This window comes from Leucopleurus acutus (genome assembly GCF_964270905.1).
Source record: "Leucopleurus acutus genome assembly, chromosome: 7".
Lineage (NCBI taxonomy): Eukaryota > Metazoa > Chordata > Mammalia > Artiodactyla > Delphinidae > Leucopleurus > Leucopleurus acutus.
The window spans coordinates 58,672,266-58,699,489 of NC_139150.1; the positions used below are offsets into that span (position 1 = coordinate 58,672,266).

Genomic DNA, 27,224 nt, shown 5'->3' on the forward strand with positions numbered 1-27,224 from the left:
AAGACACTTAGACTCTCACTCTTCTCCCCTTGTTCCATCACAACCACCACGAGAGATGCAAAACACTGTTGATACACCATAAATGGGAACCATGACACCTTTGGATGAGGAAGCAAACAACCTGGTTTGTGAAATGGGACTCCCCAGGCTGACCTTGCTCCCATGCTCAGGCCACCCTGAAGCCAACCCCTCTAGAGAATTTCACTCTCTGCTCATGCCACCTTTTGGGCAACGTTCTATGAGAAGAACCTGTCACTTCTTATGAAATATTACATGACTACATAGGTGGAAGAAAGTCCATCAATGCTACAAGCAAGATTTAAGAGAAGCTCCACCATGCAGGATAAAAGTCTATTATTGGCAGAATAATGGAAGTTGCTTTCCTGGCACCAGGTGAAATCTGCTAATTCAACTTCTCCAGCTAAACAGTAGAGGTTAGAATTTTTTACACCATCACATTTGGCTTCTTCCCTGAAGACGCATCACATTTGAGTCTAGTTTGGCTTCAATAAGTCAAAACAATAGCTAGCAACAGCCACTTTGACTTACAGGATTTTTATATGCCTCCTGGGCAACGGCTTAGGTTTCTCAACTTTCTATGTAAAATCAATAAGCCACAGCCTGTTTTGGGAGAGCCTACTGCGTGCAAGACATCAGAGTTGCTACACAGCACTTCGTGTCGCAAGATACAAAAATGAGTCAGAGTCCATCGTCTGTGACTTTCCAGTTTAGGAGGGAAAATAATACAGGCACATTGGATGACTAGGACAAGTTAATACGTGATTAGTGCCAGGAAGGAAAGCCAAATAATGCCATGAAATTCAGGATTAGGAATGACATCATGGAAAAAGCGGCGTCTCCAACTGGGCCTTGGAGTACAGGCAGAATTTTACCAAAAGAAAGGAAAGGCATTCCAGGAATTCTATACAAAGGCAGGGCAGTGAAACAGGAGCTTTGGCAAAGGTGAGTTGCCTGGTTGGCCTGAAGCAGGGCTTCCCAAATATCTATATGCATCAGAACCACCAGGAAGGCTTGTAACTGGGCACCCATCCACCAGAGTTTGTGATTCAGGAGGTCTGTGCTGGGGGTCCAAGAACTTGCATTTCTAACAAGTTTCTGAGTGATGCTGATGGAGGTGCTCCAGGGTCCACAATGAGACTACTGGGTTGGTGTGACGGATCCATTAAGAAACCACAAGAAGATGAGGCAAAAGAAAATGTCTCATGCTTCAGGTGTACTTCCTTATTAGCGTTTTTGGCTCTCTGCTATTTTTACCGTACCGTTTCATTTAAATTTCCTACATGCTAACTTCGTTTGTGCGATTGAAATAAAATTGCAGTATATTAAAAAAAAGAAAATGGCTCAGGCTTAAAAAATAATAGCTCATGGAGAGCCTTGGATGCCTCCCTAAGTCAACCAGCCTTCTTTTCAGCAAACCACAAAGGGAGCTATTTAATGTTTTGGAGCAGAAGAACAATATAGAATGAAGCTTTGAAAAGATTAACTGACAGCTGAATGTGGGATGATTTACAGAACACTATTATCAAGAGTCACAGGTAAGAAGTAACACAGACCATAAGAGTGATGGTGGTCCTGGTGGGAATGGAAAAGAATGGAAGTGATGACTGACTGGCTCCAAGCAATTTGAAGTATGGCTCTTGGGGTGATAAATGATAGTTCCTACAGAACCTTCAATAAATCTAGCACAACATTTTGTACAGAATAGGCTCTTAATAAAGAGAGAAAGAAAGGGCATATTTAATGTTACTGCTTCCTCTGTCACTGTGAGAAGAACTTGAGAATGACAATCAGAATTTGTTTGCCAATGAAACAGTATACCTTTAAGTTTTGCATCTAAGAATATCTGAAACACATAAAATTCTTGACACAAAATACTAGAGACATCCAGAAATAACCTAAAAACTTAAAATAACTTTCAGTTTAAAAATTATTGTTAATGCAGATACTGTAGTGTGTCTTTTTTGAAACTAAGCTTGAGCATGAGAATAAAAATTTTTTTAAAAAGATATTATCTGGGCTTCCCTGGTGGTGCAGTGGTTGAGAGTCCGCCTGCCGATGCAGGGGACAGGGTTCGTGCCCCGGTCCGGGAAGATCCCACATGCCGCGGAACGGCTGGGCCCGTGAGCCATGGCCGCTGAGCCTGCGCGTCCGTAGCCTGTGCTCCACAACGGGAGAGGCTACAGCAGTGAGAGGCCTGCGTACCGCAAAAAAAAAAAAAAAAAAAAAAAAAGATATTATCTTTTTCATTACTATGAATGAATGGTGTGAACACAGGAAAGATAAAACTAAAAGGAGGGGGTATGACCATTCTAATTACCATTCCACTAGACAGCCTTTTTTTCCTTTTCAACAGATTTGTAGGTGGCATGAAGAAGCAAATTGTACGTTGAAACGCATGTACTTGAAACCAAAAGCTAGCCAGCTGCTCCGGATCAGCTATTGTTATCTATCTCATCTGGAAAACAACTTATCAAGCAGTTCACAGCTATCAAATGTTAAAATTCTCCAAACTTTATAGAAGAAGTGCTAAAGGAATCAGCTCTCTCCCTCTCCCCCTTTCACTGCTCCCACCCTCATGCCAGCATTTCAAATGACAGCAAAGTCCAGGAGACATCAGTCCTGTCAGACTCAATTTGTGTCTGTGCAAGCGTATCAGAGCCAACTGCTACATAATGACTCGATGCAATCACAGAGATGGAGATGTATGAAATGCTCTCTCAGGAAAGAGGTGATTTGGCTCTCCCCCTTCTCAACTGGAGCGCCATAAGAAGACTAAGTTCTTTCAAACGAACCTACAAATGTTACCTCTGACTTTAAACAGTGATAGGATCTAGAAATGAACGCAGATGTGAACATACCTATTTTTACTTAAATGGGCTATGCCCTTGGCCGAGATATGACGAAAGGAGATCAGAGGTGTAAAGATAAAACCAATTCTAGATGTTCATTCTGGCCAATCTCCACTCTGTATCTTGTTTATTACATAGAAACTTTGCCAAAAGGAAAATGCTGGCTTGTGTATTAGTAAGGTGGAATTTGAATTTTGGAACAAAAATGGCCAGTAGATTTTTAAGAAAACATTTTCAGTGAAAATAATGTGGTCCAGCGGTTAAGACTCTGCACTCCCAATGCAGGGGGCCCGGGTTCGATCCCTGGTCAGGGAACTAGATCCCACAACGAAGAGCCTGCATGCCGCAAGTAAAAGAGCCCACATGCTGCAACTAAAGAAAAAAAAACATCCCACATGCCACAACTAAAGATCCCGCACTCCGCAATGAAGATACCGCGTGCCGCAACTAAGACCCGGTGCAGCCAAATAAACAAATAACGAATGTTTTTTTTTAAAAAAAGGAAAAAAAAAGAAAAGAATGAGGATGAATGAATGTTATAAGTAGTTTCCAAACTACAATGTTATAAGTAGTTCCCTACCCTAAAGAAAGGGTAGCCAAGCTCGCTGCAATGAAAAGGGCAAGAAAGGGGGTTTGGAGATACTAAAAGTACCATGGTTTAGCTTACATCATAAATTATTCTGCATTTGTGCAATAGCCCTCAGCAGGGGTTAACTCCGTGATTTTTACCTACCTTGCCCTTTGTGTCTTTTATTAACTGGGACTGGCAGATAAAACAACCATCTAGATGAGCTAAAAATAATATTTAAAACTCTCTGATTTCTCAGTGCTCACAGCACAAAGATGTTAACAATAATTTTGTTGATTTCCAATCAGCTCAATATCTACTTTTCTATTTATGTACATGTGTGGTTAGAGAAACTAACAGCTCAGAGGGCCAGTGTGTGCAATTTAATTTGAAATGAAACAAGAAAAATACACTTGCCCTGAGTCTTATATCACTGCTTCAAGTGATCTGATTAGCTGACACCTAACTCTTTATCTTCAATTTAACATTGGAACCCTTTTCTATAATAAGTATATTTATATTCAAACTGATATGAATGTTTAAGGATTGTTTTCAGCTTTCTGTATTGTTGGTGTTTCTGTAGATTCTGTTAACATAAGAGAAAAAAAAAAAGGCTTTTCTTTTTAAAAAGATATCCTACAAGTCCCTTAGAGAAATGAGTGACTGTAGGTTTTTTGCAGGAAATGTGCAAAACGAGCATGGAACATCTTGCCATACCAGGAAGCAAGGAGGCTTTCAGGAACTACCAGGTTATATCCAAAAAGATGAGCCAAGGTGACGAGGCTTGGTTCCTACATCAGTCAAATGTAGGAAAATCTGAGTGGCAAAAAGAATAACAACTGCAATGAAATGGAACACATCACACTAAAATCCACGAGTTTGTAACCTTAAAAGTTATTTTTAAAACTTACATTGGTCAGTCTAGGAGAAAGTTAAAGAATCAAACCATTATTCTGAGAAGAGGGAGAGAAAGGGAAAGAACTAAGTTTTTTTTCCAAAAAATCTCCGTAAGTACATTAAAAAAATACTGCTTTCACTAGATATTATTTATCCCTATACATCTTGCTTCTTTCTGTCTTAAAGTAACCCTATACTTTCAATTCTAGACATCTTAGAAGCAACAATATGGTAATGATATATATATTTTTTTCTTTTTGCAGTACGCAGCCTCTCACTGTTGCGGCCTCTCCCGTTGCCGAGCACAGGCTCTGGACGCGCAGGCTCAGCGGCCATGGCTCACGGGCCCAGCCGCTCCGTGGCATGTGGGATCTTCCCGGACCGGGGCACGAATCCGTGTCCCCTGCATCGGCAGGTGGACTCTCAACCACTGCGCCACCAGGGAAGCCCCTGGTAATGATATTTAACCTGAGCATATACCCATTAAGTTGGGGAGATGGTGTGGTAAGGAGGAAATCCCTAAATGCTGTGACTTCTTTTTATCAAACTCCCAAACCAATCAGGCCTCTATAAATCAACTAGAACAGATTTCCAACCATTTAAGAGAAAGAAAAAAAAAATTGTAGGGAGGATGTGCTACCAGGAAACTGATTTGTAAAAGAGACACAAGCAGGGCTGCTGTGGCCTGTAGTTTATAGCAAGCCCGGTAGAGACTTCTGATGGCACCCTGTGAGTTTCCTGTGCCTTCAGCACACAGTTACAAGGACACAAAAAGAAAAGAGAAAACACAAATCAACTTTCAACATTTCACTTATTCACAAGAATTTTCCAAGAGAAGATAGTCCCCTAAACAGTTTATCATGGTCTAGGACAAGAATCCTCCGGCACTATCCAATCAAACTTTCTGCAGGATAGAAAGATTCTTTATCTGCACTAATAACTGACCACTGTAAACATAGCTAGTATAACTGGGGAAGTAAACATTTTCCTGTATTTAAGTTTAAGCTTAAATAGCCCCATGAGGATAGCGGGTGCCCCACTGGACAGCAGAGACCATAGCTTCATTTTTCAACAGCACTGAAGAGCACAGCTATAAACAAAGCCTACGTTTTCCGGGTTGTAAACTGAAACAATCAGGTGGGAATCCTGAGTCCATGTAGTCCTTGGCTTCCAAATAATTAGACTCTAAGGGTTCACTGGGTTAGGTGAGGAAACCCACTTAAAGCTCTGGGTCACTTACTTCCCCATCCCTGACCCTCACACTGCCAAAAACAATCATTTCATTGTTTCAAACTACTTCATAAAATGTGGGAGATCAATGAGTGGTCAAGTGTGTAACTGGAAAATGTCCAAACAGAAACATTGTAATTAAAAGGAAAAAGATGGGTATTTCATTATCACAGCCAGAAGAGCTGTATTCCCCACTATGAAAAGTCCCTGTTTGGGATATAATAGAAATGGGAACTTTGACAGCAAAGAAACACCACATTTCATAGACGGGAAAGGCAAGGATACTTCTACACATCCATATGACATTATGTGTATAATGCTTATGAAATGGCCACATTCAATTAATTAATATCAATGAGGAATATGGACAGTACATTCTTAAAGACATGCAGCACCGAAAGCCTCGACTATGGAAAACAGTGCTGAGATTAAAAAAGGGCAATAGAAGAATGTCATTAAATTAAACACATCCAATATACCTCTGAATCTAAAGACTACAAGGAATCTAAAGAATATAAGGAATTACTTTTATGAAATAAACTGAAAACTCCTTAAATTATACTCTTTCCCATAACAGCACATCATGTCAGAACTCTATTTTGCCCTAAACATGTTTTCATGACAATAAATTGGGAGAAAAAGAAAAACCCAGAGAGGGTTTATGAGATATTATGTATAAATACATAAAAATAACTCAATCATCTCATTTTTGGCTTAGGCTATGACTGAGTTTGAAGACAGCAGGTGACTGTAAGTACATGATAACCCTTCGGTGAAATCAACTAGATTATTAGAATAACTGAAGAGTAAAACAATGCCTATCAAGATGGATACATTAAAGACTCTTCATACGTTTAGTTCTGATACAAAGAGAGAAAAGCCAACCGTCTGAGTTTTCTATAATTCACTTTTCAAATTACTATTGGTAGAATCCCTGTAAGATTTCAAATAACTTTACATTTGAGGCACCCATAAATATTAGTTACTTTCAGAAATGGCAAAATGACATTATTAACTTTGATCGTTTCTTCCTCCTTCAGGAAATATAAATGAAGTATGCCATGAGAAATGAACAGATAGGGGAAAAAAAAAAACCTCTCATCTCTCTGTCTACCTATTTTTTCCCTTACAAACAGAAATATAATTCTGATTTGAAAAGTAGGATAGCTTTAGAAGAAGCATGTAATGTCTTTAAGTGATTATTGCGTGTGGTAACTTCTATCCAGTTTTATACAACACTAGTGGAAACTTGCAATGGAAGTTAAAATACAAGTCTATTCAACATGCTGTTGGACTCTGTTATTTGTTCCATTCTTCCTAAAATACATTTTAAAACTCTGTTATTTGTTCCATTCTTCCTAAAACACATTTTAAAAGTGAGAAACTGATCAATCTTGCAAAGTATAGACAGATATGTAACCCAGTCACTCTTACCCAAAAAGCAGAACACAGATTATATTGCTTTAATCTCTGGGCATTTCTAAATGGATGTGAAACCATCATTCCTGAATTCATTACTCCTGATTTTCTTTTTTATTATCTTAAAAAACAAAAGAGTATATTTTTAAATGCATTTTGTTTAAACTACATTTTGCTTTTAAAATACATTATGAGTAATAAGGTTTTAATTATTCTTATGTCCACTTAATTTGTTTTATTTACATCAATACAGAGTAGAAATCTAGCAATACATGACAATTATTTTACTTATTTACTATGAAAAGTAATTTTTAAAATTCATTTTGTGGAGAATTTACCACTCCCTTTAGCAATGATTACTTTTTTCCTTAAGATTATTTTTAAAACAAAGGGTCTTTTAATAATAGTATATAATAGTTTTTAAATACTTCATTACTATAGCTCAACAGAAACTGATTTTGCCTATTCACAGGTGTTACATCTATAATTCCATCTTCAGAGTGATCAAAGCTCTAGACCAGTGGCTCTCAACTGAAAATCATTTTGCCCCTTCCCCAGCGGACAACTAGCAATGTCTGGAGACATGTTTGGTTGTCACGATGCAAGGGGAGTGCTAATGGCACCTAAGGGGTAGAGCCCAGGGATGCTGTTAAATATCCTACAGTATACAACACCACCCTCCACAGCAAAAAATTATCTGGACCAAAATGTCAACAGTGCCAAAGGTGGGAAACAATGTCCTAGAACAGTTCATTAATGTTGAAGAAAAAGTTTTAATTAAAAAAAAAAATGGGACTTTTCAAGGCCTGTTTCTAGTATATTATTTTCTAAATCCATCAATTTTCGGTGTTTCCAGTGCAGTTTTAGATTTGAATTTCTGGGTATGGAAGTCAAAACACTATGGATGGCTCCCACAGTTCCCTTTTTGTCCTAAGCTAGAACTGAAGTTGGCTTGCCTTATGGGAAGGTCAGTTCACAGCCTTAGAGAACATAAACATTGTCACCAATTAAAAGGATGAATCTGTTAAATAGGGCAGAGACTGCACTGATGTCTGTCAGTGAATAGATGTAATTCCCATTCCTTATGATGGGAGCTTAGCTCTTCTCTGAGGGAACAGTCCCAGGATAGAAATATTCGGTTCCAAGGAAAGTTCTTTCACTTCACTGTCAGCAACAGACAGGAGAATTGTGAGAGGTCATCATGAATGGCTGGGGAATGTGGAATTAAAGCATCTTCTCTTCATTTCCCCAGTGTTGTCCCCATGACTTATCCCATATCTCTGTGAAAACCTATGAACACCATACATAGGAGAGTTAAGTTCTATGTGGAGAAACCAAATAAATGGTTATTAACCAAACAGAAACACAACCTAAAGAAAGGGCAGAGAGAACAAATATCGATCATAGATATTCAATATACATTCTCCTCCTCTCTCACCGGCATATTTATTTTCTTAGTTATATTGTACTCTTTATCGTTAGTGCCTTCTTCGCATCTACCCTTCTCCATGAATGAAACCATGATTGATAAAAAGCAGAAAAATTACAGATCATCTTGGGCAACCCCCTCATGTAACAGACAATGAAGTGAAAGGACATAATGAAATTAATAACCTCACGACACACATCTGGTTAGTCTCAGGAGAGGTTTAGGACCCAAACCAATTTTCTTTCTCGTACAGCATTCTGCTTCTATCATCTCTGACTTACTATAATGGAGATATCTAGCTTAGGTGAGGTCACGATTAATTCTAAAATGAGCACAATAAACAAAAGTTATCTTTTTTAATTGGCAGAGAAATAGTCTAAGGATTGGCCCAAATGAAGGGGGAAGAAAACCTTAAAAGTTAGGTAAAGGAAGTAAGGATGAGATGATCTCACTGAATAAAAGTATTTGAGAGTTGTCGTCCTAGATGGATAAATAATTCACAAATGAAAGTTTATCCCATGAGTCAAAAATTCTCCCAAAAGTCAATCTTTAACTTAGTAACCCATTATTATGTACTTGCATATCTTAGAGTCAAAGAGTTTATAGGTGTGCTTAGAAATAGAAATGATTAACCAAAAATAGATTTTTAAAATTCTCACATATTAGTAATTGAATTAATAACATGCAAACACATGTTTATACCACCCTGAGGCACACTGATTTTGTATATTATTATCTAGTTCTTTTTTCATGGAGTTCTTTTCTCTTTCATCTAAATTTTAGCAAAAATACATGTTGGCTAATTGGGAGTAGGTAGGAATGCATTCGATGATGAATTCACAGAGATATATAGGAGAGTTACCCAGGTGGAAAGATGCCAGCCAGACTGTACTTTATTATAAAGTTGCTAAGGGCAACATGGCCATATTGAAAGAAGAAATGAAGACACACAATAGTTATTTTTCAAAAGCAGTGGCTTTTGAAAGTTATAAAGTGATTTGATAATAAAGTATGAAAATTTCCTGCAGCAATAAAAGCACTAGGCATTTCCCATACCAAGATGTGTCAGTCTAGGAATGAAAACAAATCTATTTTTCCCATAGTCACTCTTTCAGAAAATATATTCGAGACCTCCGGAAAAAGGCTTTGTAAAATACTGTTATCTTGGGGACTTCCCTGGTGGCGCAGTGGTTAAGAATCTGCCTGCCAATGCAGGGGACACGGGTTTGAGCTCTGGTCCAGGAAGATCCCACATGCTGCAGAGCAACTAAGCCCGTGCGCCACAACTACTGAGCCTGCACTCTACATCCCGTAAGCCACAACTACTGAGCCCTCGTGCCACAACTACTGAAGCCCACGAGCCTAGAGCCTGTGCTCTGCAACAAAGAGAAGCCACCACAATGAGAAGCCTGCGCACCGCAACAAAGAGTAGCCCCTGCTTGCTGAGACTAGAGAAAGCCCACGCGCAGCAACGAAGACCCAACGCAGCCAAAAAATAAATAAATAAATATAAAAAAAAATACTGTCGTCTTCATTATACCTCTATAAAATACTCAAACAAAATACACAGTGCAGATGTCAAAAAAGGAGTTTAAAGTCATTAAAAGCCTAGTAGCAAATGAGATGTAGTAACTTTCTAAATACCAAACTTCCCAGATACCCGACTGTAATCTTATCTGGCCCACATGACTAAAAGAAAAGGAAATGCCAAATAATAACATCAACCAAACTCCTCGGCTGGATTTAGGCATCATCCGAAAGGCTTTCTGAAACACAGATTCTTATATTTTTAAGTACAGGGGTACCCAGGTACTAACATGCATAAGACCAAGCACAGGCTGGGGCTGGCGCTGGCGGGCAGAAGTGCAAGGACAATGGGGGTGTGGGGGGAGGGGAGTGACCCCTAACTATTATTTGAAGGGGATCAAGTCCCAAATTAACAAGTCTACATTTTAGGGATTTCTCTACCTTTTGCAGTATGCTTAACAGTGTTTCCATCACAAACTGAATAGATGGGGCTTTGCTTCTATTATGTTTAATATTTTTTTAATCTTAGATTTAATCATGATGTGTTATCACATTACCTTATAAAACATTTTTCAAAAGTTATGCTTTTAGAAATTGTGCTCACTTCCTCCACAGCAATTGTCTTTAGAGTCAATACTTTCATAGCATAAATCTTTGTCATTTTCAAACTTTGTATGTAGCGGTGGATACATCCCATACATAAATATGGTGTATACAGGCCATATACAAATATGGCGCATGTTGAAAAAATATATATATATATTTTATATATTACTATTATACTACTGATGAACTAAATATATTGCCAAATACACAAAATTAGAAATTTTTAAAATGAGATAAAAATAAACAGACACAGGAGTCCTAGAATTTTTTCCTAGGCCATACCAATCATTAGAGGTCCACTGCCCTAGATATTGTGCAGTTTGAATATTTTTCACATACATTTCAGGGGACAGTAGATAAAACAGAAAACTTTTACTGATTGGTAGTTTGGTTTTGTCCGCCAACCCCCTTCTGGAGTCAAACACTTGCTGTAATCACCATATGTTAAAGTCGCCATGTGATGGCTGATGTCAACATGATGTAACACACAGAGGAGAAAAGAGACTTGTTGTTTGAGATTTTCATACAATGTCCTCATTTTATCATTGTAAGCCATCCACATGAAAGCTAGAACTTTATATATCAACTGTTTTTGTTTTAAAAATAAATTATTTCATTCTTTGGCTCCATGAATATTCTTGAATACCAGGCGCAGTGATCCACAGGAGAGACATAATAGTGTACAAGACAACCAGGTCCCTGATACATTCGGGTGAGGGGAGACAGAAAAACACAAGCAATTTTTTAAAAAGTGAAGTGGTGAGTGCTATAAAGAAAACAAGGTAATGGGGGGGGGGGAGTTTTAGATATGGTGGCAGGGAAGGGCCCTGAACGGGTGGGGTGCAAGCGTGAACCTGGATGTCAATGACAAGACATTCTGAAGAAGACCTTTCCAGGCCGAGCGGCAGACCGCCCAGGGCAGAGGCTTGGAGGCGGGACTGAGCTTGGTGTTTCTGGAGCTCAGGGAGCCAGGCTGAGAGAAGTATGCATAAGCTGGGAAATCAAGATGGACCCAGATTGCACAGGGCCGGCAGGCTACACTGCAGAAATTGGATTTCATCCTCAACGCAACGGGAAGGCAACTTCAGACAACTGAATATAAGGCAACTTATATTCAGACAACTTCTCCAGTGGTTGTGTGTCAATGGTTTTAAAAATGTAAATCTCTCTCTACCACCCACCCTGCCCCACATCTCTGTAGAGACTTCCAATCCATTTATTTGGACATAGCCATTGTACTGTGTTGTAAGGTCTTTGACCCTTTATGAAAGTTTCCCAGTTTCATTTTCAAGGATCCTATGGCAGTCTCCCCTTCCTAAGTGCTATTTAAAACAATCAGAGAGAATGTGTTGCTTTTTAATGTTTTAAATTGTTTTCTGTTCCCACATAATAACAGACCCAAGGAAACCAAATGAATTTTCTTTGTCCCAGGGCTCCCCACTGGAGAATTTTAACACACTAGAAATTTTACTTGAAAAGTTAAGTGCCTGACGCTAGTTCTCATTTGCATTCCTAAAAACTAGAGGAAAAAAAAAATCTGCTTTTATCTACAAAGAAACGGTGGGCACACCGGATCTCCGTGGTCACACTTTTAAATCTGTGATTCCGAAAAGGCTTTCTACACATACTTTAGGATAAAAAAAGTTTCTTAAGTTTGATACATCAAAGTCTTGTTTTGACCCTTTTAAGCCTTGTAATGGTAGCACTGATACTAATACCCAATAGTACAATGGCATTCAGACTATTAGAAAACACAGCCTTTCCAATAATTGAAAAATCTTTTCTTCCAGGATTTAGAAGCCGGGTCCCACTGTGAGTCAATTGCTGGCTAGCTTCCCAAATTACCTTCTCACTCTTAGTTATCTTTACACTTCATCCCTTAGTCTTCACTCCAGGATTTCCTCCATTATTAAAGCAAGGCTTTTAACACCCCAACATGAGGTCATTTAAGTCCCTACTTTTTCTTATTAGTTACCTAAAGAAGCTGGAAACTGCCAGTATTTAATGTCTGGCTTAAAAACACAACACAGAGTACTATAGTTTGTTATATGGAGGGTGTACAAGGTGACCCCAAAAAAGCCACTTTCTTAAGCATCTCGAGAGGAGGAGTCTATCCCCCGCTGGTTAGCCTCATCACTCGCCTTGGCCAACAGAACAGGGGAGAAGCAACACTGTGTGCATTGACCCTGAGCCTCAAGAAGCCCAAGAAACTTCAGGAAGCAGCTTTGCAGGCTCTCTTCCACTTGCTGATCTTGGGTGCCCCGTCACCACCACCATTTGAATAAGCCAAAGCTGGTCTGGTGGAGGATGAGAGATCACGCGGAACAAAGACAAGCCACCCAGCTGAGCTATCTTAGACCAGTCACTCCCCACAGGACCTGGCAGCAGACTACAGACTCATGAGCAAGCCCAGCACGACCCACAGCAGCAGAACCGCCTAGCTGAACCCGGTCCAAATTGCCAACCCAGAGTATTGTGAAATAAATAAATGGATGCTGGATTAAGCTACTAAGTTTTGCGATGATTTGGTATATAGCAAAAGCTAATGGCATCAAGGGGTTAAATATTTATCACATCTACTCTCAAAGATTTTTTTTTAAATGTGTGTTCTATTCAGTACTTTACCACACTTTACAGACAGGTAGGCAACTTGGCTTCTTTTGGCTACAACTGATTTATTTTGGTCCTCTTCTGACAGCAATCAACTAGTAAAATCACTGTCATTAGCTTTCAGATTTTTTACATAGTATATTGTTCCAAGATTTAAGAAAATTAGTAAAGTGGAACTATTTGTACCTCTTTGCCCCTTCTTCCAATTGTAAATATTTTCTGCCACATAGCTCAGAGGGAGCAAAACTGTTTTAAAATGCCTTTAACCACTAGCTAAAACCCCATAGCATGACGTTCCTTCCTGGTGATATAACTGAAGTGACGTATGTGTCTGAGATCTCAATTGATCTTACCAAGTGTACTGACAAGTAGTATTTAGCATAATTTTATCTCCATAGAAGCTATTTTCCTTAAGCAGTTTCTGCTCAGGGATGAAGCCCACAATTCAAGTTAGGTTAATAAGTGAAATTTTCACTCAAGTTTTTTAAAGGAATGACATTTTAAACAGTCAGTGTGTTGTTCCTCAGGCCAGTTTCTGACTGCATACTGGATATGTCTGTCCTTGGATAAGAACTAGTCAACTTTACTAGTTACTATCAATAGAATGTGTAAAAAGTGAGGAGACATGATGAATATTAAAATTAATAAAAGAATTTAGCAAGGCTGCTGAATATGTGGTCACTATCAAAAAATCTGCTGTATTATATACTCACAATTAGAAAATAAATATTTAAAAATAGGCCATGTACAACAACATCAAAAATATTTTTTAAATCTAGAAATAAATGTAACAAAAGTTGACAAGATTTCTATGCAGAAAATTACACAGCATTAGTAATCAGTAAGATGATATAAATAAATGGACAATCATAATATGGTTTGAAAGACTCATTATTGTAAAGATGTTATTTTTTTCCAAGTCGATCAATGAATTCAATGAAATCCCAATATAAATTTCAACTTGTTTTTCTTAAGAAATAGAAAAATTGATTTCAGAATTTATAAGAAAGTGCAAAGAACCAAGAATAGGCAAGGCAATCTGTTAGAAGAACAAATGTTGAGGGACTACCTGTTGAAGGTAATCATACCAGTTACTTATTAAAAGACTTACTACAAAGCCACAGAAATTAAGACAGTGAAGTATTGGCTCAAGGACAAAGGGACCAGTGAAGCAGAATAATAACTCTAGAAACATATCCACCTGCATTCAGGCAACTGACTTATAAACAACTGTGTCCCTGTAATGCAGTGGCAAAGAATAATCTTTTCAGTTCACAGAACTGAGTCAAGTGATTATCTACATGAATAATAACATATATTGACCCCCTACCTCACACCATATACAAAATCAACTCCACATAAATTAGAGACCTAAATGTGAAAGATAAACAGTAATTCTTATGGAAAATAACACAGAAAAATATCTTTGTAACCCTGGCATAGGCAAAAATTTCTGAAACAAGGCCAAGTAATAACAATAAAGATTAGTACATTGGAATTAATTAATTCAAGATGTGTGTTCATCCAAAGACATTATTAGGAAAGGCCATTCCACAGAGTGGAAGAAGATATTTGCAAAACACATATCCACCACAGGTCTGATACTATCTATTCATTTTTCATTCTACTATCTGTCTTTTGGGGGAGACGGTGGAGGCAAAAGCCTTGCACAGACAATTGACAAAGAAAAAAGTCAGATAGCCACAAAACATACAAAAAGATGCTCCACAATGTTAGTCATTGGAGAAACACAAATTAATATCACAGTGAGAAACCACAACACACTCACCAGAATATTTAAAGTTAGAAATTGAACAACACATGTTGGCAAGGTAGTGGAACAAATGAGCACTCATATACTGCTGATGGGAATGCAAACTGGTAGAACCCCTCTGAAAAAGTATTTTGTAGTACTTAATAAAACTAAATGTACACCCATGCAGAGAAAGTAGAATGGCTCCGAGGTCCAGGAGAAGCAGTATAGCCCAAAGACTGGGGCAGAGACAGTCAAGGGACCAGAGTTCTAGACATGCTTTAGTCCTCACTTTCATATTCACCTTGGGCAAATCGTTCCCTTTCTCTGCCTCAGTTTCCTTAGTTGCTTTATTTTATAGCCTGTATTGCCTTCAACATATCATATAATGTATTTATTATGTTAATTACTTATTGTCCTCATCCTCAATAGTATCCACAAGAATAAGGTTTTTAAAAACATGTTAAATAGTCATGACTTATGTGGAAGTACATATATGAAATATGTACAGGATAAGCTTATTTTTCAAGAAACATCAAAAAATACAGCAAACCCATCTGCAGTTTTTCCCAGCTCACAGGGTGATGGTGATGGAAGTAACTATGGTAGAGGCACTGGCTCTTTGTTTGGTAGCTATACTGACTCTTTGTTCTTTGACGAGCACAGTACTGGGTTACTCAAAGGTAGGTTTTACAAAGCCCTAGAGTTGTAGTCTTAATTAGAAATTACTGTCCAGATTCCAAGCTTACTCTGTATTTAGGTCCTTCCAAAGCATGTACATATAAACAGGTAAAAGGAAGTAAAAATCCTCAAAATAATAACCTGATTTCAGAGCACATTCTTTCTTTCTTTTCCTTATATATAATAGTTAGGAAGAAACTTGTTTAATGATAAAGTCAACGAGTTAAAATATGGTTCTGAAGAATTTATAAACAAATATTTATTCAATGTCAACTCTCTGTATCTGACATCCTGCTAATACATGTCAGACACAAAGAAGATTAGACAAGGGCAATTCCTCTTAAAACTGTACTGTCTGTTTGGAAATACAGGAATGTAAAAATTAGAAAAGCATGATAATATGTTAAAAACCAAATAAATGGTTTGAATAATAAATACCCATGTATGTTTACAGCAGTGATGCATATGATCTCAGTGGTCAGGAAAGATCTTATGAAGTTGGTGGCAGTTGACAGACCTTGAAGAATATGTAGAATCTTGATTTGAGAGGAATACAAGGCACTTCAATAATAAGCATAAGATTTAGAGGTTGATATGTTCAAATATTTTTAGGAACCAATAAATTGGCCATTGTATATATACCATAGCTTTGGTATGACAGAAAATCAAGATATGGGTAAAGCCAGTTTATGGTAGGATTTTAAGGCAAGCTGAGTTGATCCTGCATGGCAGTAAACCTCAACCCTCAGCAGAAAAAGTAGAGACAAAGTTGGAGTTATTTTCTCTCAGAGTGTGCATATAAACCTCAAATGTGTTAAAGGGAACAAGTCAGAGCTCTGCCGATAGCAATGGCTGCCTTTTGGATATTAGTGAATGAGGTAAAAAATAAATCATAATACTGCATTCCAAAACTACTTATTCAAGTAACACTACCGCCATGATAATATAATCCCAATTTTGTCCTAAATGGCAATAGACATTTCTGATTTCCTGGGGAACGATATCCATGTAAAACACATGACATCCATTTTACAGTCTGAAATCTTGATCCCACAGAAGCAGTCTAGTGCTTGGGCTAAGCGGGTGTTACTTTCCTCACTTTGTCATTATCTTATTTCAAGAAGGCTCTAGAGGCAATGCCTGACATCTCCATGCTTTGACTTCCATCTGTGTGAAATGAAATAATGACTGTCTCCATCCTACCTCATCAAAATCAATGAGCAACAAAAGCACATTAAAATCAGGGACGCAGGAAGGATTTGAAGGAAAAAGCTTCTGTCCACTGTCGTTAAAAACAAAACAAAATTTAGCCAGCCTTTCTCAACTGGGGTTCCAAGAGATAATTATGCCCCACAGACTGTAAATTGAATGATTCTTTTTCAATTCTCCCAAGGATGTTGTAAAGCTGGTACCATTCTGAATGCACAGGCCAGGAATTAATTCATTACATAATGGTAGATGCCTTAGATCATTAGCACTGAATTTTCTTGTGAACTCAGGATAAGAAGAGCTGACACTGTATGTTATACACAAATTACGCTAGGGTATTTGATGTTGTTTTATTTAAGAAAAAAATGCTCTATGTTTATGGCCCTGTGGATCCAAAGCCTCACCACAGTCTAAAGAAAAATAAAATAACTTTGAGTAATACTAAAAAGAATGGCCCATAAATTTAGGGATGTTACATAGAAGTAACAAAGAAGGAAGGAAAAGAGTAAATGTTGCCATATTTTACTGTTTACAAAACGCTTTTTGAAGAGAATTTCTGACTTAATAACTAATATTTATGTAGCTTATTTAAAATTCTACAAAATGTGCTTCTGCAAGACAAACATTCTCCTTCCTGATTTGGAGATGGGGACAATGAGATCCAGGAAAAATAACCTTCCTAATACCTAAGGCTGGTGTGAAGCAGAGGCTCAATTTCAAGTAAGTTTAATTACAAGAGAAAGCGGCTCCTTTTGTAGCCATTTAATTTCACAAAAGCCCCTCAAAGTAGGATTAATGTTCATGGCAGATGAGAAAACAATTTCAGGGGAGTAACCAGTGTCTGGCCCCAAAGCTCAGTGCTATCAAGTTTCTGACTACAAATCTTATATAACCTGCCAAGCCATGGCTGAGAGAAAAAGCACAAAGTAGACCAAAACGGCTGCTCTGGGTTGAAGTGTGTTCTTGGGAAAGTTTACCATCTCCCAAATTTCAGAATGTGACCTAATTTGTAGATGGGGGTCTTTATAGAGGTCATTAGGTGGGCTCTAATCCAATATAACTGGCATCCATATAAGAAGAGGAAATTTGGATACAGACACACACAGAGGGAAGACAATGTAAAGACAGAGAGAAGATGACGATCTGCAAGCCAAGGAGAGAGGCCTGAAACAGATCCTCCCCTAACAGCCCTCAGAAGAAACCAGCCCTGCGGACACCTTGGACTTCCAGCCTCTAGAACTTTGAGACAATTTCTGTTGTTTAAGCCATTTGGCTTGTGGTACTATGTCATGGCAGCCCTAGAAAACGGACCAAAACAGAATTAAAATTAAAAAGTTATTGGTTCAAAATCCAAAAACCAGTTTAAGTGCAAAATGAATTTTTCTGTAAATTTATAACATACATGCTTCTGAGGCTACTAAAGCTTAAAAATGCACTAAGTCTTTTAGAACACCTTTTCTAAGGAAATAAAATAAAATCTCATTATTATTTTGGTAAAAAAAAGGGGATCTACACTATCTATTATAGGGTTAAGTATTTTGACATATTCACTCTATGGTAAATGCTAACATACATGTTTTATAGTGATAGTCTGATTCCTCAAAAATTATAATTACACATCATATGAGTAACTAAATATGTGTAATATTATGGAATGCCTATATATTTAAATTTTAGCAGGTTCTCATTAGTTTATTAATCAATACGCATCCCTTTAGGGAGATACATTAAACATTTCTATTTTCAAATTGTCTACTTAATTCCACAAAGGTAATTCTACATACTGTATCAAGAATCTAACGTTGGGGCTTCCCTGGTGGCGCAGTGGTTGGGAGTCCACCTGCCAATGCAGGGGACACGGGTTCGTGCCCCGGTCGGGGAAGATCCCACATGCTGCAGAGCGGCTGGGCCCGTAAGCCATGGCCGCTGAGCCTGTGTGTCTGGAGCCTGTGCTCCGCAATGGGAGAGGCCACAACAGTGAGAGGCCCGCATAACCGCAAAAAGAAAAAAAAAAAAATCTAATGTAGTGATTATTTATAATTTTAAAACTTAAATAAACTGAACATTCTCCTTTTTCCAAGTAACTGTATACTTTTTAGCAAGAAGATACTATCTTCTAACCTCATTATATTCTGAGTTCCATGGTACCTTTTAATTGATAAGAGCACAATAGAGTTATTTTTGAAGGACAGGACAATAACAAAATGATAATAAATAAGATCTATTTCATTTGATGTTTTTTGGGATGGTCTTTCCATAGGTTCATTAATAAAAGACACACATGGAAAAATGCCCAATAAGTGTTAGGTAATGCAATTATTATTATTATTAAATCAATTTGTTAAAGTAGTTCATGTTCAAGTTAGTATTAAATATAAAAAGACTAAGAATTACACTATTCAGTGGATTGTACACTATTTTTAATTAATTATATTTGTTTTTTCTGTCCAAATGTTTGAAAATTATATATGTACTTGAGAATATGTCCTAGGTATGAGTCCCTTAATTAATTTTGCCACGGAGGTGATAGCTTTTTCAACCAATATGTCCAAGTACATTTTTTTAAATTCACCTATTTCATTCATCTACCTCACCCTCTCCTCTCTAGCAACCACCTGTATGTTCTCATAGCTATGCTTCTTATGAATGTTAGTATCCCAAAGTGCTGAAACTGAGAAATTCTTAGTGTGCATGTGTATGTTTCATGGGGGGTGCTTAGACTGGCTGGTGGAGTGATCACTGTGATACTTAATGGCAATATACATCTCCCTTTGATGTTTGTGTGAGCTTGAAAAACACAATGGCCTTTCAGGTGATTGTTCTTGGTGGTCCAGCTTCCCACTAGAAAAAAATGATTTTATTTGGTACAAATAAAGTAAAAAATAAGGTAGAAAATGGTACTATACTTTCTTGCGAACTGAACTAGGAAATTATAAATTTTGAAAATGTGACTAGCTTCACTTTTATTTCTAGTTGAGTAACACATAGTTTTTCTTTATGTTTTACTTCATGAATGAATCATTTAATATTTAGTCCTTCTTCACTAAAAGGGTTTATAATTTGGAAAAACAAAGGCATCAAGTTTTTACATCTCCTGTGTCAGCAGTTGCTTGTAGGATGAAACTTCAGGTAGGAAAGTAAAAAAGAAAAGACAGAAGCTGATTTCGTTTATTTGCCGAAGAAGCAAGTGATCTTAGATTTAAAGGATTTAAGCTATAAACTCTTAATAAATGGAGATAAATAGAGCTGTTCTTTCTACCCCAATAAGGCAAATATACAATTATCAAGTTACTGAAAATATGTGGATAGGAAACAGTAACTTTAAGATGCTAGCTGTAAAAAGTGTCCAAGAAACTTTAGCAGAATTAAAAGAAAAAAACAAGAAACATTAGTGGTTAAAGAATAATCTAGTGAAGCATATTGTCACTGACAAACTTAAAATTGTAAGACTTCTTTTTCACCATCAATGACATTTCTTTGTATGACTCTTTTCATAAAGCTATGTGTCACGTGATATTGTTACTGTTTGTAATGACTATGGACGGAGAGGCCAATCAAACTATAGGAGAAGGGAGATCAATCAAGATGCTGGAGTAAGAGGACGTGGAGCTCACCTCCTCCCATGAACACAACAAAAATATATCTCCATGTGGAACCATTCTCACTGAAAACAAACTGGAAACTGGCAGAAGGACTTCTATACAACAAAGGCTGTATGAAGGACACACATGTAATTGGGTAGGAAGGAAAGGAAAGCGATTGGGTTGCCCTGGGAGAGGACTCAGAGGAAAAGGAGGATTCACAGGTGGACACGTGCCCTGGGTAGTGAGGGGTGAGAGCCACAGAATGGGTACCCCAGTCCTGGCATCCTATGCGGGTAGTTAAGCCTCACTGGCGGGTTGGAGGACCGCTGGAACTAACAAGGGTCTGTGGGAAGCCAGGGCTCTGCGCATGAGTTGCACACATGCACAGTCTTGACCATGAGGCAGGGTGGACAGAGGTCTGCTCTACTGGCTGCCAGGTTTCCAGCTACCACCTCAGTACACCCCCAGTCCAATCCAAATGAACACTCCGTTCCCGCTCATGCCACGTCACAGTGCAGCACAGGATCTGGGAGCCATGACCAGGGAGAAGACTCCACTGTGGGATGCAGACAGGACCTGATCCCAGGACAGAGTCTGAAGGAGGGGGTGGTCAGCGGCCGTTGTTGGTGCTTATTCAAGCAGCACATTAGAAGCAGACCAGCTCTCTGATGACAGCTGCTCCACCACAGCTCATCTGCTGATAAATGAGGAGAGTCCATGTGGACCCCACCTGCCCTGTGGTGTGGCTCCACAACAGGACAGGGATAGCAGAGACTGGGGGAAGTGATCAGCTGTAAGGGACAAAGGAGACCTGAACCTGAGGCTGTGTCTGAACAGAGCAAGAGAAACAGTTTCCTTCCTCAAGAAGGAAATAGACATCCAGGTACAGGAAACACAGAGGGTCCCCAACAAGATGAACTCAAACGGACACACACCAAGACATATCATAATTAAAATGGTAATACTTAAGTTAAAGAGAGAATTCTAAAGGCAGCAAGAGGAAAACAGAGTCATATACAAGGAACCCCCATAACATTATCAACTGATTTCTCTGCAGAAACTTTGTAGGCCAGAAGAGAGTGTCATGATATATTCAAAGTGCCAAGAGGGAAGAACTTTCAACCTAGGATACTCTACCCAGTGAGATGACCACTTACAATAGAAAGAGAAATAAAGAACTTCTCAGAAAAGCAAGATCTAAGAGTTCATCAATATTAAACCTACCCTCAAAGAAGTGTTAAATGATCTTCTCTAATTGGAAAAGGAGTAAGAATCTATAGAAAGGGGAAGTCCCACTAGGAAAGGCAAATAACATATTATAGACTGAGGATCGACACAGGCAGAACACTCTTTGGCAAAATCGTAGCAATACATTTTTTTGGATCTGTCTCCTAAGGCAAAGGAAACAAAAGCAAAAATATACAAATGGGACCTAATTAAACTTAAAAGCTTTTACACAGCAAAGGAAACCATCAACAAAACAAAAAGACAACCTATGGAATGGGAGAAAATATTTGCAAATAATATGACCAACAAGGGGCTAATATTCAAAACGTATGAAGAGCTCATACAACTCATTATCAAAAAACCAAACAACCCAATGAAAATATGGGCAAAAGACCTGAACAGACATTTTTCCAGAGACGTACAGATGACAAGAGGTACATGAAAAGATGTTCAACATCGCTAATTATAAGAGAAATGCAAATCAAAACTACAATGAGATACCACCTCACGTGTCAGAATGGCCATCATCAAAAAGTTTACAAATAACACACGCTGGCGAGGATGTGGAGAAAAGGGAACCTTTGTGCACTGTTGGTGGGAATGTACATTGGTGCAGCCACTATGAAAACAGTATGGAGTTTCCTCAAAAAGCTAAAAATAGAGTTACCATATTATACAGCAATTCCACTCCTGAGTATATATCCAGGAAAAAAAACTAATTTGAAAAGATAAATGCACCCCAATGTTCATACCAACGCTATTTATAATAGCCAAGATATGGAAGCAACTCAAATGTCCATCAACAGACAAGTGAATAAAGAAGATACACACACACACACACACACACACACACACAGAGGAATATTACTCAGCTATAAGAAAGAATGAGATTCTGCCATTTCCAGCAACTTGGACGTACCTAGAGAATATTATGCTTAGTGGAATAAGTCAGACAGAGAAAGACAAATGCAAATACTATGATGTCAGTTATATGTAGAATATAAAAAATAAAACAAATGAATGTATATGCAAAATAGAAACAGAATTACAGATATAGAAAAAAACACTAGTGATTACCAGTGAGGAGAGGGAAGGGGGGAGGGGCAAGATAGGGGTGCGGGATAAAGAGATACAAATTACTATGTATAAAACAGGTAAGCAACGAAGATATATTGTACAGCACAAGGAAATTATACCATTATCTTATAATAACTTTTAATGGAGTATAATCTGTAAAAATACTGAATCACTATGCTGCACACCTGAAACTAATATAACACTGTAAATGAACTATACTTCAAAAGAAAAACAGAATTATAGGAGAAATGCTCCTTCATAGGATTTTAAACCCCAAAGTTACTACAGAAAAATTGGCAGGTGCAAGGTTAGCTGAAAAGAGCTAAAACAGATCTCCTAAGGATTTACAATCTTAAGAACATATAGCTAATCACTCACTGCAAATCTCATCTACACAGAATGATACAGACAAGTAATAATACTATTAACAATAATCATGGTACAAGGAAAATAAATGAAAAGATAAAGGTTTCTCAAAAAAAAAAAATGGAAAAAGGAAGCCTAAGGACAAAATAATTTTAAAGATCACTAAATTCTGCCACTGTAGTGCAAGAAGAGAGAAGCAATTACAAAGTTTGAGTTTTAAATATCTTTACAAAGTAGCATAAGAGTGGGAACATTTTCCATTTACCCCTTTCTTCTCTAGTTAGCTATAAGCCATGGTCCCAGATGCACCATTAACAAATGAATCAGAGGGTCAAATGAACCCAGATGCACAATTTAAGTACATGAAAAATACCTACCAGGGGCAAAAAGTGAGTAGCAAGAACAAGACTGAAGACTATATCCAACTGTTTTACTGTCCTAAACTACAGAATATCTATGTCTGCCTGCCTGTCTGCCTGTCTGTCTATCTATCGATCTGTAACTCTACAGTAAAATCTCTGAGGAAAGCTTTCGCAAACTGAATTAAATGTATCAGTGGAATTCACAGTTACACGTTTTTGGCATTCGCTAGAACTCTATCACCTCAAATCTTCACTGAGGCAAGAGAGATTTAGGTTTAAACACTAAAATGAGGTTGACTTTTCGGAATTTTATTTTCCTGCTGAGAGTACAAAATAAGCACCGTTACTGTTGGGACTATCAGTAAAAGTGTCTGTATTACTTCCACGGGAATTCTTAAACCCTTAGAGAAATCAGCTATGTTGACAGATATATATATTTACTACCAAAATAATAACTGCTCCTCAGCATAAATCATTTATTATTTTTCTAATTTAATCCAATTCCTTGCATTTTCCTTAAATATACTATTAAATAAATAATTTGCTCCTCAACAGCATTTCTCTGGCCTGGAGGAAAGAAAGCAATACAGACTAACCTATCATGTCTCCAGAGGAACACGCTCCTTCAATAGGAAACCTCTTTCAAAATTAGTGGCCTGCTACAGCATGACGAGTGTTCAGGAAAGGAAATATTTACGGTTCTTCTCCTAACTTTTGACCCTTGAAATTAAGAGCACTTTCTCCACGTCCTCTGTTCCAGTTAACCCATAGGAAGAATGTCTCTCTTTATGGCAGGGAGAAATTTTTATGATACCCAGAGATACAGCTATATATAAGTGATCCAATACAAAGCTTCCCCTCAAGAGTTGCGTCCCAATGGTGAGAAAAATCACAGAATGCCTTGGGACAAAGGGTCACTGGACTTTGCCACGTACACTTATCCCCAAGCATAAAACAAAGGTACTTTCCAGAGTGACACTGAAACGCCCAGAAAAGTCGGCTTGTCCAATGGGCCTTCATTGTTAATAACCAGTCTGAGGGTTCCTGAACGCTCAAGATTCTGGCCCAGATAGATACACAGATGCCAGCAGTAGGCACCAATCAAATCAGGCTTCCTAGACATTCTGCCAAATAAAGATGGTTCCAGCTAGGTAAGATCTACAGGAGAAAAACATACCTTCTCTCTGTTTTTACTCGTTATCTTCAAGACAGTAGAGCAGACTATACCACAATCAAATCACAGAACGCCAGTCATAAATAATAGTGGCAATAACAACGCACTGGTATACTACTGTATGTTATACATAGTATAAATGCAATATCACAGACGATATAATGCATTGCTCTAAATATCATTTTTGTTATAAAGTTAAAAAAGACAGCACACTTGAGAGAGAGAGAGAGGTGTTCTCAAAAAAAAAAAAAAAAAAAAAGATGGCAGGCCAGTGAAACTGATTTCAGACTCTGGCCTCTAGAACTGTGAGAGAATAATTTTCTGTTGTCTTAAGCCCCCAAGTTTATAGTAATTTGTAACAACAGCCACGGGTGATTAATGCATCATACTTAAATCCTCACTGCTATGGCTATATATTGTTTCCAAGTGGCAAATTAAAAAAAACTGTTTGCAGGCCTCCCTGGTGGCACAGTGGTTAAGAATCCACCTGCCAATGCAGGGGACATGGATTCAAGCCCTGGTCTGGGAAGATGCCCCATGCCGCGGAGCAACTAAGCCCGCGAGCCACAGCTACTGAGCCCATGCACCACAACTACTGAAGCCTGTGCACCTAGAGCCCGCGCTCCGCAACAAGAGAAGCCACCACAATGAGAAGCCCGCACGCAACCACAGTGAAGAGTATACCCCATTCACCACAACTAGAGAGCCGGCACGCAGCAACGAATACAAAATGCAGCCAAGAGATAAATTAAAACAAGCAAACAAAAAAACTGTTTGCATTAAGTATATAAACAGTGGTTACAGAAAAAAAAACAAATTAACTTCATTTTAAAGACCAAAAAGATTAGACACCATCTTTTTACAGAATTTTTATGCTTCTGAAAGCATTCCTTTTTTTACTAGGGGATGATCATAAGTTACCACTCTCTAATATGTCAAAGAAAAATTTCTCATCAAAAATGAGACCATAAGCACAAAGACAAGTAATCATACCCGTCTCATAAAATGCCACAAAACACATTTTCTTTTCTTAGATTCCATCTTTTAAGTTCACCTATATATAGTAAATTCAAGGCTGAACTCTTTTCTCTTGATAATTTATTGTGGGAAAGCTAATGCTTTCTAAATGTCACAGTCTGAGGATTCATTAAAAATTACTGGGGGATTTTTTTAATAATAAAATGCAAATATTAAAAGTGAAGGGAGTGTTAATTACTTGAAAATGTGAAATTATTTGCAGTATTTAAAACAAAATTAAGAACACTCTATAACTCTATTTCAGGAATGAAGTCAAATCTTAGTCCTCCATGTTTGCTGGGCATATGGCACTACATTAGGCATGGCACATATGTGAAACATGTTTTTTCTTCTTCCGACTCTACATATTTTACTGTGATGTAAGCCATATGTTTCATTACAAAGGGTGGTATGAAAAGGCTATTCCAAGAGAGGCAAGCTCTTGATTCAGAGATCAGTAATATAGAAAGGCTTCTTCATTAAAAACACATTATTGCTTTGCTTCAAGGCATTTACCTTATGTTCCCAGTAACACCCTGACAGTTTAGAGATTAAAAACATCTGGATTTAGGCATTAAGATTTTAGGGATCATGGGTCTGATGCTAAAAATACAGACCATTGTAGAATACTCAAAATAATGGGCTGTTTGGTGAAGAGAGAGATCATGTAGTGAATAAATTAATATATAATCATTTCATGATTAAACACATCTCATGATTGAGCATGAGGACACACAGGTTAAAAATTTCAGTGCCTAGGGCCTTCCCTGGTGGCACAGTGGTTGAGAGTCTGCCTGCCGATGCAGGGGACAGGGGTTCGTGCCCCGGTCCGGGAAGATCCCACATGCCGCGGAGCGGCTGGGCCTGTGAGCCACGGCCACTGGGCCTGCGCATCCACAGCCTGTGCTCCGCAACGGGAGAGGCCACAACAGTGAGAGGTCCGCGTACCGCAAAAAAAAAAAAAAAAAAAAAAAAAAAAAAAAATTCAGTGCCTATATTATCCCTTGTAAACTAGGCAACCACTAAGATATTGCTAAGCTACTATGTTAATTTCACAAGTTAATTTTAGTTGTGTGGTGATGATCAAATAATATCTAGCTTCCTTTTAGGGCCAAGAGGTAAAAGAAAATGCCCTTTGAGCTAAAATTATGAATCTCATGCTCACCAAATGCTAAATAAAGTTTAAACGCATGTGTGGGGGTTTAAAGATATCCACAAACTCTTTTCTACTCCTCCCCTCAAGAGACGGGGCACAATTCTACTCCCTTTGAGAGTGGGCTGGACTTAGTGACTCACTTCTAGCAAACAGATTATAAAAGAGGTGATGGGATGACACTTCCAAGATAAAGTTATATAAAGACTATGACTTCGAACTTGGGTGTACGTTCAAGCACTTGCTCTAACTGTCTCTTTCTCTTTCTCTCTCTCTCTCTCTCTCTCTCTCTCTCTCTCTCTCTCAAATCACCCTCTCTAGAGGAAGCCAGTCACCATGTTCCAAGGACTCAGCCTTTGGAGAGACCCACATGATGAGGAACCAAGGCTTGTTAGCAACACTGTGTGTGAGCTTGGAAGCAGATATTCTTAGTACCAACAATGGCCATGTGAACGAACCTCGAAG

The 27,224-nt window shown here is 38.1% G+C and overlaps 1 protein-coding gene across 5 annotated transcripts in view; it reads right to left on the bottom strand.

Moving 5' to 3' along the window:
• The window catches only part of PTPRD (protein tyrosine phosphatase receptor type D), a 1,574,709-nt gene that overhangs the window by 415,721 nt on the left and 1,131,764 nt on the right, over window positions 1–27,224 (bottom strand). The window lies entirely within an intron of this gene.